Source organism: Schistocerca serialis, chromosome 4 (genome assembly GCF_023864345.2).
Source record: "Schistocerca serialis cubense isolate TAMUIC-IGC-003099 chromosome 4, iqSchSeri2.2, whole genome shotgun sequence".
In the NCBI taxonomy this organism is placed as follows: Eukaryota; Metazoa; Arthropoda; class Insecta; order Orthoptera; family Acrididae; genus Schistocerca; species Schistocerca serialis.
This window is the reverse complement of record NC_064641.1, coordinates 860,868,190-860,882,534: the sequence shown is the minus strand read 5'-3', so window position 1 is coordinate 860,882,534 and position 14,345 is coordinate 860,868,190. Positions and strand designations below refer to the sequence as shown.

The 14,345-nt window shown below is 40.6% G+C and overlaps 2 protein-coding genes across 3 annotated transcripts in view; one reads left to right on the top strand and one right to left on the bottom strand.

The window, feature by feature from the left end:
• The window catches only part of LOC126473503 (15-hydroxyprostaglandin dehydrogenase [NAD(+)]-like), a 332,530-nt gene that overhangs the window by 216,832 nt on the left and 101,353 nt on the right, over window positions 1-14,345 (top strand). The gene's annotated exons all lie outside the window — the stretch shown is intronic.
• Window positions 1-14,345, bottom strand: part of LOC126473504 (15-hydroxyprostaglandin dehydrogenase [NAD(+)]-like) — an 87,329-nt gene that overhangs the window by 72,346 nt on the left and 638 nt on the right. The gene's annotated exons all lie outside the window — the stretch shown is intronic.

Sequence of the window (14,345 nt, the reverse complement as noted above, 5' to 3'; positions counted from 1 at the left end):
ACTCTGACGCGCTGGACGTCCGTTGGATCCCCACAGCTGGCCCACAACACGGGTGCCCATCCACTGCAGCCTCAAGCTGTGTAACCGAAGCCATCACAGCCTGAAGCTGAGAGCGAAGTGTCACCAACTTGGCTCGCATCCACACACAACAGTAGCAGCACCTGTCCACACCAAAGACAGTGGAAAACTAAACTATGCAGATAAACGGACTATCGGCACGTGCTGCGCATCTCTAATGTAGACCCTGACGAAAACGCACGAACTGTGTCTAGTAATGCTGAAACTTCCTGGCAGATTAAAACTGTGTGCCCGACCGAGACTCGAACTCGGGACCTTTGCCTTTCGCGGGCAAGTGCTCTACCAACTGAGCTACCGAAGCACGACTCACGCCCGGTAATCACAGCTTTACTTCTGCCAATACCTCGTCTCCTACCTTCCAAACTTTACAGAAGCTCTCCTGCGAACCTTGCAGAACTAGCACTCCTGAAAGAAAGGATATTGCGGAGACATGTCTTAGCCGCAGCCTGGGGGATGTTTCCGGAATGAGATTTTCACTCTGCAGCGGAGTATGCGCTGATATGAAACTTCCTGGCAGATTAAAACTGTGTGCCCGACCCAGACTCGAACACGGGACCTTTGCCTTTCGCGGGCAAGTGCTCTACCAACTGAGCTACCGAAGTACGACTCACGGCCGGTACTCACAGCTTTACTTCTGCCAGTACCTCGTCTCCTACCTTCCAAATTTTATAGAAGCTCTCCTGCGAACCTTGCAGAACTAGCACTCCTGAAAGAAAGGATATTTCGGAGACATGGCTTAGCCACAGCCTGGGGGATGTTTCCAGAATGAGATTTTCACTCTGCAGCGGAGTGTGCGCTGATATGAAACTTCCTGGTAGATTAAAACTGTGTGCCCGACCGAGACTCGAACTCGGGACCTTTGCCTATCGCGAGCAAGTGCTCTACCAACTGAGCTACCGAAGCACACTCCGCTGCAGAGTGAAAATCTCATTCTCGAAACATCCCCCAGGCTGTGGCTAAGCCTTGTCTTCGCAATATCCTTTCTTTCAGGAGTGCTAGTTCAACAAGGTTCGCAGGAGAGCTTCTGTAAAGTTTGGAAGGTAGGAGACGAGGTACTGGCAGAAGTAAAGCTGTGAGTACCGGGCGTGAGTCGTGCTTCGGTAGCGTCCTGCGTCCTGCTGCAAAAAACAGTAACGCAGTGTTGACAGGCTATGCTCCTAACGTCATGCTCTCTTACGTTACCTGTAGTGCGGCAGTTGCCAACCTGGGGGTAGTCGTCTCCTGAACGGGAAAGGAATTTTTTGAGGGGCAGAAACCAAGAGTGTCCCCTTGTGCGTCAGTCACAAAACTAGTTTTAAAAGATTGTTGTTACTGTCATAAATTCTGTAAGACTCTTAATATTGATTGCATAAGAACAATAATTACTTTTTTTCAAATGCTATCATTAGTGAGTGATGCTTAGCAGTAGAGGTTACAGCTAGGGAGACGGAAATATCAACGCTAGGCTCTTCACATTCCCACCCCCTACACACATACTTTATACTTTTTTACCGTGCATCTATGGCAATAAGAGTGAGACACGTATTAAGTGTTAAATGTCTCTTGAAAATTTCTTCTCCACGTTGTTGGTACTCTTGCAGTGCACCAAAAATCGCTTCTTTACTGACTATATGTACTTTGAAACACAACACAACAGTAACTACATATTTGCTACTATATTGCTGTAAACAGGGTTATAATTACTACACTACTGGCCATTAAAACTGCTACACCACGAAGATGAAGTGCTACAGACGCGAAATTTAACCGAGAGGAAGAAGATGCTCGGATATGCAAATGATTGGCTTTTTAGAGCATTCACACAAGGTTGGCGCCAGTGGCGACACCTACAACGTACTTACATGAGGAAAGTTTCTAATCGATTTCTCATACGCAAACAGCAGTTGACCGGCGTTGCCTGGTGAACCGTTGTGTAATGCCACGCGTAAGGGAAGAAATGCGTACCATCACGTTTCCGACTTTGATAAAGGTCGGAATGAAGACTATCGCAATTGCAGTTTATCGTATCGCGACATTGCTGTTCGCGTTGGTCGAGATCCAATGACTGTTAGCAAAATACGGAATCGGTGGGTTCAGGAGGGTAATACGGAACGCCGTGCTGGATCCCAACGGCCTCGTATCACTAGCAGTCGAGATGACAGGCATCTTATCCGCATGGCTGTAACGGATCGTGCAGCTACGTCTCGATCCCTGAATCAACAGATGGGGACGTTTGCAAGACAACAACCATCTGCACGAACAGTTCGTCGACGTTAGCAGCAGCATGGACTATCACCTCAGAGGTCATGGCTGCGGTTACCCTTGACGCTGCATCATAGACAGGAGCGCCTGCGATCGTGTACTCAACGACGAACCCTGGGTGCACGAATGGCAAAACGTCATTTTTTCGGATGAATCCAGGTTCTGTTTACAGCATCATGCTGGTCGCATTGCCGGCCGCGGTGGCCGTGCGGTTCTGGCGCTGCAGTCCGGAGCCGCAAGGCTGCTACGGTCGCAGGTTCGAATCCTGCCTCGGGCATGGGTGTCTGTGGTGTCCTTAGGTTAGTTAGGTTTAAGTAGTTCTAAGTTCTAGGGGACTTATGACCTAAGATGTTGAGTCCCATAGTGCTCAGAGCCATTTTTGAACCTCTTGTTCGCAATGACGGCACTTTGAACAGTGGACGTTACATTTCAGATGTATTGCGACCCGTGGCTCTACCCTTCATTCGATCCCTGAGAAACCCTACATTTCAGCAAGATAATGCGCGACCGCATGTTATGGGTCCTGTACGGGCCTTTCTGGATACAGAAAATGTTCGACTGCTGCCCAGGCCAGCACATTCTCCAGATCTCTCACCAATTGAAAACGTCTGGTCAATTGTGGCCGAGCAACTGGCTCGTCACAATACGCCAGTCACTACTCTTGATGAACCGTGGTAACGTGTTGAAGCTGCATGGGCAGCTGTACCTGTACACACCATCCAATCTCTGTTATAATGTAAACAGTGTGTAAGTACGCTATTTAGGTTTTCTTGTTGGTAACTCCACGTAGCGCTCTGTATGAAAATCACTGGCTGTGCTGTGTGCAGCCTGTGGCTAGTTTGCATTGTTGTATGCTGGATGTTAACAGCGCGTAGCGTTGTGCAGTTGGACGAGAGCAGCCAGCAGTGGTGGATGTGGGGAAGTGAGATGGCGGATTTTTGAGAATGGATAATCTGGAGGTGTGTCCATCAGAAACAGTACATTTGTAAGAATGATGTCATGAACTGCTATATATATTATGACTATTAAAGTAAATACATTGTTTGTTCTCTATTAAAATCTTTCATTTGCTAACTATGCCTATCAGTAGTTAGTGCCTTCCGTAGTTTGAATCTTTTATTTAGCTGGCAGTAGTGGCGCTCGCTGTATTGCAGTAGTTCGAGTAACGAAGATTTTTGTGAGGTAAGTGATTTGTGAAGCGTATAGGTTAATTTAGTCAGGGCCATTCTCTTGTAGGGATTACTGAAAGTCAGATTGCGTTGCGCTAAAAAAATATTGTGTGTCAGTTTAAGCACAGTCATGTACAATTTTTCTAAGGGGACGTTTCATATGTCGACTCTTAGCCGAGGATACCTCACTGGAATCTTCTGATTTTTTCTTGTATGTTTAATTAGTGTAGCTTTTGCTTATTGCTAGCGCGTAATTGTAGAGAGAATCTCTTTGTAGTTGCAGTCTTTCATTGTTGTATAGTAAAACAGTTGTGGCATGCATGTAACTTTGCACCAAGTATTTCGCAGCCGCACATGCAATTAACCAGATATTATTTTCAATGCTATGTTAATGTGTTTTCTTATTTTGCTCTTCAAATTGTGCTTTCCTGTGTTGTCGTGTGAAATATTGTGTCAATAATGGCGTGTGAAAAACGTAACACTAGGCTCCAAAGTAAACTGAGAAATAATAGTGACGACGAGCGTATCTTATCAGTGCCGCCGAGTAATGAATTAACTAATGTTCAAAGTAGTAATTTGGTAATTGTGCATAGGGAAATGGAGCGGCCTGCAAATAATGGTGTAGGCAGTGAAACAATTAGTGAACAGGGAAGCATTATCGATCAATCGGTCGGCAACAGCTCGCCTCAGGAATCCGAAATGACAAGACACAATCTTGCAGATACTGTAGGTTCAGGTTTTGCGTCCTCACCGTTTTCTCGAATAAGTCAAGACACATTTTCTGCTTGTCAAAATGTGAATGTTGCCGGTGCAAATGCACTGCCGAAAAGCATAGAGGAACAGATTCCAGACACTAATACATTATTATTGCAATTAATGCAACAAATGGAACAAAATCAGAGACAAACACAGCAAAAGCTTCAAAAGTTAGACACAATGGAACAAAAGCTTCAAAAGTTAGACTCAGTGGAACATACGCTTGAACAAACACGTGAAGATTTAACTACTGAGTTACGTAAAATCGAATCGAAATGTCAAAAAGTCTGTAATGACGTAAAAACACAAATTTGTGAGCATTTCTAACCTATTTTTTCGCGGCATGAAAATACATTACAGAATCACGAATTAGCCATACAAGAACTGCAAACTATTGTTCATGAGAATCATAAGACCTTGCAAGCTAAAATTGACTCAGTTGCATCTACCGATTCTCTTACGCAACTTGCAAAAACTCAGGAAAACTTAAAGGACACAGTAGATACGATTTCAACACAAATGGACACTCTGAAATTTGGTTCAGAAAAGCACACTGAGGAAATAAGTACACTATCGGAGAAAGTAGCCGAACTTTCGGATCAGTTGACTAAGATATCTGCAAAGGTAGATCATGATCTGAATGACACAAGACCTGTAGCCATCACTGACACAGAAGAGTATGAACAAATTAAGAAATTCAAACAAAATCAGAATCAAATTAATACGCAACACAAAAGAGAAATCCGGGAAGTACAAGATCAGTTGGCACAAGTAATACAAAAATAACATATTTCAGAGGACACTCACGCTCCAACACGGGAAGAGGGACTTAGAAATACGGAAAAGTCACAAAATAATAACACAGGGCATTTCGGAAATTATGATAGAAATTGGCAAGGTGCACCGAATTTTGAGATGGAACCGCCGACACGACGTAACAATGACCGATATGCTACTTGCCGACACGATGATTTTGACTATAAGCTGTTCATTACTACACGTAAATTCAAAACATAAGAATTCTGGCAACGACATTCATCCACAAGCGTGGCTCCATCAATTCTCTCATTGTTTTCCTCCCATCTGGTCATTAGGACACAGATTAGAACTTATGTGTGGCTACTTAGAGAATGAACCAGCTGAAAGAATGCGATCGGTCATTCATGATTGTCACAGTGAAGGAGAATTTTATCATGCCTTCCTCTCAGCATATTGGTCTCAAGCTACACAAGACCGAGTAAAACATAGCATCATAATGATGAAACATTTCCAGTTTTGTGAAATATTTTGAAATGTTGTACAAGAATCAGTACCTGTCAAACCCATACAGCCCCTCAGAACTCATCCCCATTTGCTTAATCAAATTACCTGAACATTTACGACATATTATTTTGGCAGGACGTTGCAAAGACGACATTGAAGCTTTTCAGGGACTCTTACAAGAATTAGAAATTGACACTGACAATCACGGAACGCGAAAACAAGAACACAATAATTACAGGTCACATCCGTCACAATTCCGCAATGACAGAAATAACTGGACACGACAAGGCTATTCTCACAACACAAATCGTGACCAAAACAGACACCACCCTTATGATAACCGATGGCAGAATAACAGTTACGGAGAAAGATCGCATTTCCGTAGTAATGAATGTGACAGAGATAACCATAGAAACAGACAATATGGGAACCAAAACAATTATTATCAGGGGAGACAGAATAACTGCAGATGCAATGGTCCACCGTGCAGTGATAATTCAGGGAGAAATTCTCCACCACTTAACCGACAAGAAAGAAACTACAGGAGCTACCGACATGACGACAGACGAAATAATCGTAATGACAGACCTGAATTTCATCAGAACTGTTGGGATTCAAACAGGGCACGGCTCTCTCGACAAGGTGAATTTGTAGAAGTTACGTCTCCTAATCCCAATAACGACGCGCGCCAACAAAGAGACAGACAATGACTCGCACTGCAGGCAGCCACGTGCGCCGGCTAGGCTTGAGGAAAATAACATAAGCTAAACTTCAGAAAAATTCCACTATTCTTTACCAACGTATACCACATGATAATTGCATTGAAGTTGAAACTCTGGGTACTAAGAAGAGTAAAGGATTGCCCCATATTTCACATGTAAAACCGTTTATTGAAAGATAATCTGTTTTTTAACTTAATCTTTGCCATAAAACTTTTCACTTCACACTACTAGTACAATTTGTCACACTGAGAAACTGTTAACAAGCAACAATGTTTTGAAGTTAACTATCCAGTCTAGAACCTAGGGAACATTTTTCAACAGAAATTACGAATGCATTGTTATAGTGAACAGCCAACACAGTGTTGTTATTTGTACATTCTTGCTTGTTAGTTGCACGATTACATAACGACTACCAGGCTTACATGCTTAGAACATATACTGGTACTGCTAATGAGATTTTAATGCAACATTTTGGTTTACTTGGAAATACATTCTGGATTTAAAGTACTTTCTGTGAGATACCAGATGACACAGTGGTTAGTTTATGTGACAGCTACACGATTTTATCACGAAGCTACTAATGAGTGACAATTTAATATGTTGCTTTTGCGGTGTTTCTGTTTTATATCTGCACAGTTTTTCTCTTATTATTCTGGAAAGTAAAACATGTTTTAGTAGTAACTTTTGTGGTATAGCTACAATGAGACAGCCTTTTTCGTAGCACAACAATACGTTACATTATAGTACTTTCTTGATCACGGTAAGGTACATAATAACTACGATATCTATACGCAAAGCATTTCACTTTCGTTTATGATGAGGTAAGTACATTGATTTCAGCAGAACATTGCTTAGAGAGGACGATAACTACGACACTTCCACAGAGATTATCTTACAACAAGACGCACAGTTTAGCGCTACAGTACACGTATTTGAGTGATTAATTTTGTAATTAATACATTTATTTTTAAAGATTTTGAATTACAAAGATACAGAGGTTTTCCCGTGATACATTTCATTCCATTGCTGTAATTTGTAACACCTGAGAGTATAATTACATTAATCCTCAGGGGGGTACACGGTTACCTTGTATACCATGTGTCTGGCAAACACAAGGAACCCTAGCTAATATGGTATTTGCTTATACAACTTTACACATCGGTACCATATTTCTGTAACACAGAATTACACAGATATCTGATTATTTGACAGAGAAACAAACATTCTTTTTCCTACGTCAGTGACAAATGTTTACGAAATTACACAGTTGGATAACTTCACACTTATGAAATTGTATTTTGTCTGTAGTTCGTGAACTGTTCATATTTTTTTGGAACCATTGTGATACTATGAGAGCTTTGAATGATGTATTTGGTATGGGATCACGATTTTTAAAGTACGTTTGAGGTAGATGACACTTTTGACATGCGCAGAGAATTTTTTTTAGGTTTTGAAATTATTGGAGGAAGCTACGACGATTTTGAGATTTTGCTGAGGTTTTATAATGTTTTATAATGCTGTTGCGGTATGTTTATGATCAATAAGCTGATGCTATATGAGGAATTTGATTATGCTACGTATTTATTATGATGAAATATTGAAGAAGTGTCTACGAATATGTATATGTGAAATAAAGCAAAGAATAATGAGTAATGGTTAGGGACTCTGGTTTGTGAAAAAGGATGTTGGAAACCAAGAATCGTACTTTAAAATGTGTGTAAATGCGTGAATGTATCACAATGCCACCGAACATTTTTTGCACACTGTTATATTTATAGGATTTCGTTTCTACACATTTGTAACGCAAATTTTCGACCTGTGAAAATTTTTATATGAGACTGTCACTGTAGCGGAAACTGCTGTCGTAAATATTTCAGTAAGAAAGGTAAGTGACCTTGACGTAATGCGTTTTGGGCGCCCAGCTGAGAGATAGTCGTCTGACAACAGAAATCCATTAGGTGGAGAAAAAAAGGAGGCCATTATCCTCGCTATTGACAGTTATTTGTAGAAAGCATCACAAATACAACACCCTCAAACTTGAAAACATGATTACACTGTAGAGTTCTTAATTTATGATATTTAATGAAATGAAATTATGAGAAACATTTCATGTCTATTGTCTTGCTAGTTGGAAGATTGTTTACTGCATTATGAAATGCCATATGGCTAGCGAATGACGTTTCACACCTTGCTTTGCCTATTTTGTTTAATATCTAGTTTCTAGCTGCACTGCAGCATTGGTTAAAATAAAATTTAACAGATGTACTAATATAGTTATTTTGTGCCTACAGATCCAGTAAAAAATAATTTTATGATCTACTTCCAAGAAAACGAAGGAACATAGGTGACATAGGTATTAAACATGGCCATTTTTACTATAATATTTTTTCTGTTTGAGCTTTGTCATGATTAGATATAAGTTATAGTATTTGCTGCTGCTGTTTGCCAGGCATAGTGTTACTGAATTTGACTTTGTATTACTCTGTTAAGCCAGTTTTACTACGGATTTATTTTTCTTGTTTGCTGCACAGTGCCTTATATTAGTTGTAATACTGCAATTGCTTTGCCAATTTCCATTTTATTTGTCATTGCTGTTTGTGTTAATTGTATTGTACTGCTGCATTGCCTCGTCCCTTAGTTTAGCATCTGAGCTCAGTAGATTTAAGTTAGCTTAAGATGGGGTAGGCTATATAAGAGAACGAGTTGTGATGAATTGGAAGAAATGCATTGAGGAGCTATAAGAAAATGGTTTGGCCAAAAAAAAAAAAAAGGATTTTGAAAGAGGATGTGAACAAAAAGTAGGGTTTAGGGACAACAGGTTTAGGTAGGATTTTCTTGGAAATAAATGATGAGGTAAAATAATGGAAAATAAATAATGAGGTAAGAAATATGTGAACATATAAATACAGAAAGCATGCTTGGATAGGATTTTTTTGGTTGAAACAAATGTTGAAATAAGAGGAAAGATCTATGGAATGAAGTTTTGGGTTGGACTGCAGTACGAAGTGTTACACTGAAAACGAACCCTGTCCTTTCCTTTTGTGTTATCCCGCTGTGTGTTCGTGTACTCTTGTATATTTGTGTTTTTCCTGTCTTTATGTGTTTAGCTGATACGAGTTACGTTGTAGAATTTTTCTAATAATATGTTATTTACTTTGTAAAGATGTTTAGACATTAGTTATTCGGTTTTGTTTTAATGCTCATGTGTGAAGTTGATGTCTCAAAAGTTATTCTGATCTTTTATGTATGTACTTATGTCATAATTCTTGTAACACTGATGTACATGTTTATTTCTACTCTTTTGTAAAGTCTGTTTTACTACAAATGTTATCTGTATTGTCATGCTCTTTAATGATGTATTTTGTACCTTTGTATTTGTATTCTTATGTTATAAAATTGTAATTGTCACCAGTTCATCAAATTAAGTAATTTGTAAGTTACATTTAACTGCACACGTTTCTGTTGGTCATAGTATATGGACAATATGTGAGAAGTAGGGACTGATAGTGTTTCCACGTGTGTTAATAATTCAGCAAGGGACTGATTAACAGCATTGCTGGTTCTAAGGACAATTCCAAAACCTTTGTGAGTGCACAAGTGGTGGTTTACGGACTTGCTATATTGTCTGCACGACTTTTAAGGACAATTCCAAAAACTTTGTGAGTACACAAGTGGTGGTTTATGGACTTGCTATATTGTCTGCAAGACTCTTCAATGGTGATTGTGCACCTGCACAGTCACAACAGACGGCTACTGGCCATCTCTACAAGGACTACAGTGGGTCTGCATCTTTGATGACCCACCAATACCATTATTTCTACAAGGACTGCAGTGGGTCTGCACCTCTGGTGGCCCACCAATACCGTAATCTCTAAAAAGACTACAGCGGTCTGCTCTGTGATGACCTACCTACCAATATACTTCAACTTCGACTGACTCTGCTGTGGGTTTGCTCTGTTGTGGGCCATTACCTGTCTTCATGTCAAGAGTCAGCACTATCTTTCCGTTGGAGGGACAACACTACTTTTTCAAGACTGCATGGAAATCCACTACTTCCGTGTGCATTTTCTTTAAATGCTCAGACTTTGAGAAGCGCACTGCAATTTTACTGGGATGAACGATCAGGGCTGTCTTTATGGACTGTGAGAAAAGTTTAGCTTTTGACCAACATTGTATCAATAAGTGTGTGCATTTGATTTCTTTGTTATTGTAATTGTGAAAAAATTTTAACAAATATGTATTGGCCAGTGCCCAAAACAATTTGTAAAATTTTTTGTGGGGAACATGGGGGCTATGTAAGTAGGCTATTTAGGTTTTCTTATTGGTAACTCCACGTAGCGCTCTGTATGAAAACCACTAGCTGTGCTGTGTGCAGTCTGTGGCTAGTTTGCATTGTTGTCTGGCATTGTAGAGTTGGGCAGCTGGATGTTACCAGCGCGTAGCGTTGCGCAGTTGGAGGCGAGCCGCCAACAGTGGTGGATGTGGGGAAGTGAGATGGCGGATTTTTGAGAATGGATAATCTGGAGGTGTGTCCATCAGAAACAGTACATTTGTAAGAATGGATGTCATGAACTGCTATATATATTATGACTATTAAGGTAAATACATTGTTTGTTCTCTATTAAAATCTTTCATTTGCTAACTGTGCCTATCAGTAGTTAGTGCCTTCCGTAGTTTGAATCTTTTGTTTAGCTGGCAGTAGTGGCGCTCGCTGTATTGCAGTAGTTCGAGTAACGAAGATTTTTGTGAGGTAAGTGATTTGTGAAACGTATAGGTTAATTTAGTCAGGGCCATTCTCTTGTAGGGATTACTGAAAGTCAGATTGCGTTGCGCTAAAACAATATTGTGTGTCAGTTTATGCACAGTCATGTATAATTTTTCTAAGGGGACGTTTCAAGTGTTATAATTAATTACTATTACGAGTGACAGTGGTCAAACACAAAGCGTTAGTAATCTAACGTCTTTCAATTTCTGCCAACCGAAAGGTAAGTATTCCAGCAATCAACTGGTTTACAAACAGTAAGTATAGTACATACGTTTGAACTTGCTTGATTTTAAATCGGGTGCAGGTTTGGATGAAGCAACTGCCGCTAGGGAATGCATGAGTATTGCAGAGGAAGCACGTTTTGTACCAAGTATCTACCCTCACTGTGGATAGTTACCTTTCTTTTCTGACAGGGAGTTGTAGGCACTACTCACTGTATACTGAGAGTCGCTTCATTGTTCATTCTAACACCCGTTTTACTCGAACGTAACACAAGAGCTATTGATGTGAAAGTAGATTTTTGTCTATGATAAGAATGAAAACAGAAAGAACGAAATGAATGGACTTGGAGCGTGGTTAGAAATAAGCAGTACAAACTGTCTCGTTGATATATTAGTTCGTGGTTCATTAAAACACCTACAAAAAGTAAATATCGGATTAATGAAGTTTTGCGGGTGGGGGGCCTACAAGAGAAAGGAGACCAGGGGTCCTTTCTTTGAATGTTAAAGAAAAAGATTTTCAAAAACTGCTGTTTAAGCTGTTTTGATACTTAAAACTGCGAAACAATTGTAAAAATATTTTATTTTAGACAGAAAATTTTTAAATTTCTCTATGTGTGTAGCATTCACAGTGTTTTCTGAGTAACTTCTCTTCTATAATTGTTAATGTAACATGCTCATAAGGTCTTTAGTTAACACAAGAGTTGATAAACAAATGAAAAGCAGGAGTGCCTCTGTCAAGGCATAAGGATATTTCGATCCTGTAAAGCGAACTCAATACCGCATGTTAAAAGGCGGCGAGAGCGCGTAGTCCAGTTACGAATCGCGCAGCTGTTGCTGCTACAGCCATACTGCGTGCACGACGCATCGGCGAACCGACGACACCGCCCCCTCCACGATCAACTGTGCTTCGCTGTCAAATCACTTTGTAATTCTGATCCAGGTACAGACGTTCAGAAAAATTCGAGGAAATATACACAATCATTCGCTCAAGACGACTCAGTGCATGAATTAGTACGTTTAACTACGAAAACACACTTTTCGCTGCCTAAATAAATGCAGTAAAACTAACTTAGTTCCGTCAAATAGTCTGATCAAAAAAAAAAAAAAAAAAAAAAAGAAAAAAATGGCTCTGAGCACTATAGGACTTAACATCTGAATTCATCAGTCCCCTAGAACTTTGAACTACTTAAACCTAACTAACCTAAGGACAGCACGCTCATCCATGCCCGTGGCAGGATTCGAACCTGCAACCGAAGCAGTCGCGCGGTTCCGGACTGAAGCGCCTAGAACCACTCGGCCACCGCAGCCGGCAGTTTGATCCATTTGCTAACTGAAGATGATGGGTGAACATCAAAATACTTCATGCTTATCAGGTAAAACAACTGATGTAGAAATTCTCTGTACTTCCTATCCTAACTTTACAGTCGCAGCAACAAAAACAGCCCACCATGGACGAGAAGGTATAAAAATTAGTGGGTCATCTCAAATAGTGTTACTCTACTAAAATTAATTCCAAAATTAATCAGTATTGGAAAAAAGCACTGGTCACCATAATACGCGAGGAGTCACATGCTGTCTTCTGTTTTTTAGAGAAGAAAGATGTTATTTTTGAAACTCGTTTCATGTCGCACAAAAATGAAAAACTCCACACTGTCAAGACGAAAGTCCCAAGTCCCCTTCATACTGAGCTACCGCTGGCGGAACGTTGTTTCCAACAGCGGCCTTCACATGACACCACTCGCTGGCGCATTTCATAAGAGACTACGCCTCGTATTCTCGCCTATGAAAATTATGCACATGACGTCAGCGTAGCAGTAGTAGCTACGGATCAACAGCGCTAGCGGTAGCATGAAAAGCTGATCGCAGCAACAGCGGCAACTGTTCTCAATGCCGGCGTACCGCGTCGCGCTGTGTTTAAGGCTCAGGCGCTGCAGAAAAGTACTTCTCACGTTCTAACGCCGGCCAGGGTGGCCGAGCGGTTCTATACGCTACAGCCTGGAACCGCATGACCACTACGGTCGCAGGTTCGAATCCTGCCTCGGGCATGGATGTGAGTGATGTCCTTAGGTTAGTTAGGTTTAAGTAGTTCTAAGTTCTAGGGGACGGATGACCTCAGATGGCTCATGGCTGATGGCTCAGAGCCATTTGAACCATTTGAACCACGTTCTAACAATACCACCACTTGCAAAGTGGCTAGAAATCAGATTAATAATGTTGATCACACAGCTTATGTTCGCTTTATGGGGCAACAACGAAGTTATTCACTGTGGATGGTATCGTCAGAATGGAAATAATGAAGTCGCTGTAAAAAAGTCATTAACTTTAAGATTTCGTCGAAGTTGTTATGGCTCATCTTGTTGATTCTAGGGTGATTCCACTTTGACTGCTAGAAGGTCCAGATCTGTATTTTAGCAATATTTGAAGACCTAACAAATGCGTTTTTCAGGAAATTCTTAATGATCAAACAATCCCAGATCAGAACAATGGTAGGGTAGAAATAATTTTTGACTTGGTGTTCACGATCCACATTTTTATTAACCTTCTTGCAAATTCACATATACTTCTTCTTAATTGTCACATCACCAAGAAAACGGTTTTGTATCAATCTTCATATATTTAATTTCCACTTTAACCAAACACAAGACTTTTACTGCTCTTTTACAAAGCGAAATAACATCTTCTGCAAAAGTGAAACAAAGACTGCTCTGTGCGCATTCGCGCCAAAATGGTTACAAGTAAGTCAAAAGAATATGACAGTCTCACAGAAATGAATACACACAAGAACCGTATCACTGTAATATATCGATACATCGGAGTACCTATACATTAATAAAACGAAATGTGTTATTGTCACAAAAATATGTTACTTCGCAGAAAAGTAGTACGACATTACTGGTATCGAGAACTGGGGTTGGAGTGCCGTAATGGTCACGTAAATAAAGAACCATTACAACGTGAAGACGCCCTAACTGTTAGGATATACCTCTGAATTCTGGGCAGGCAATCTAACAATAGCAGCAATGACAACAATGGGAGCAAAGCAGGTAGTGCCCTAACGGAAACGCGAAGCGCGTACTGATACGGCAGCTCGGGAAGCCCTGCCACGATTTGGCGTCCACAATTCGAACAA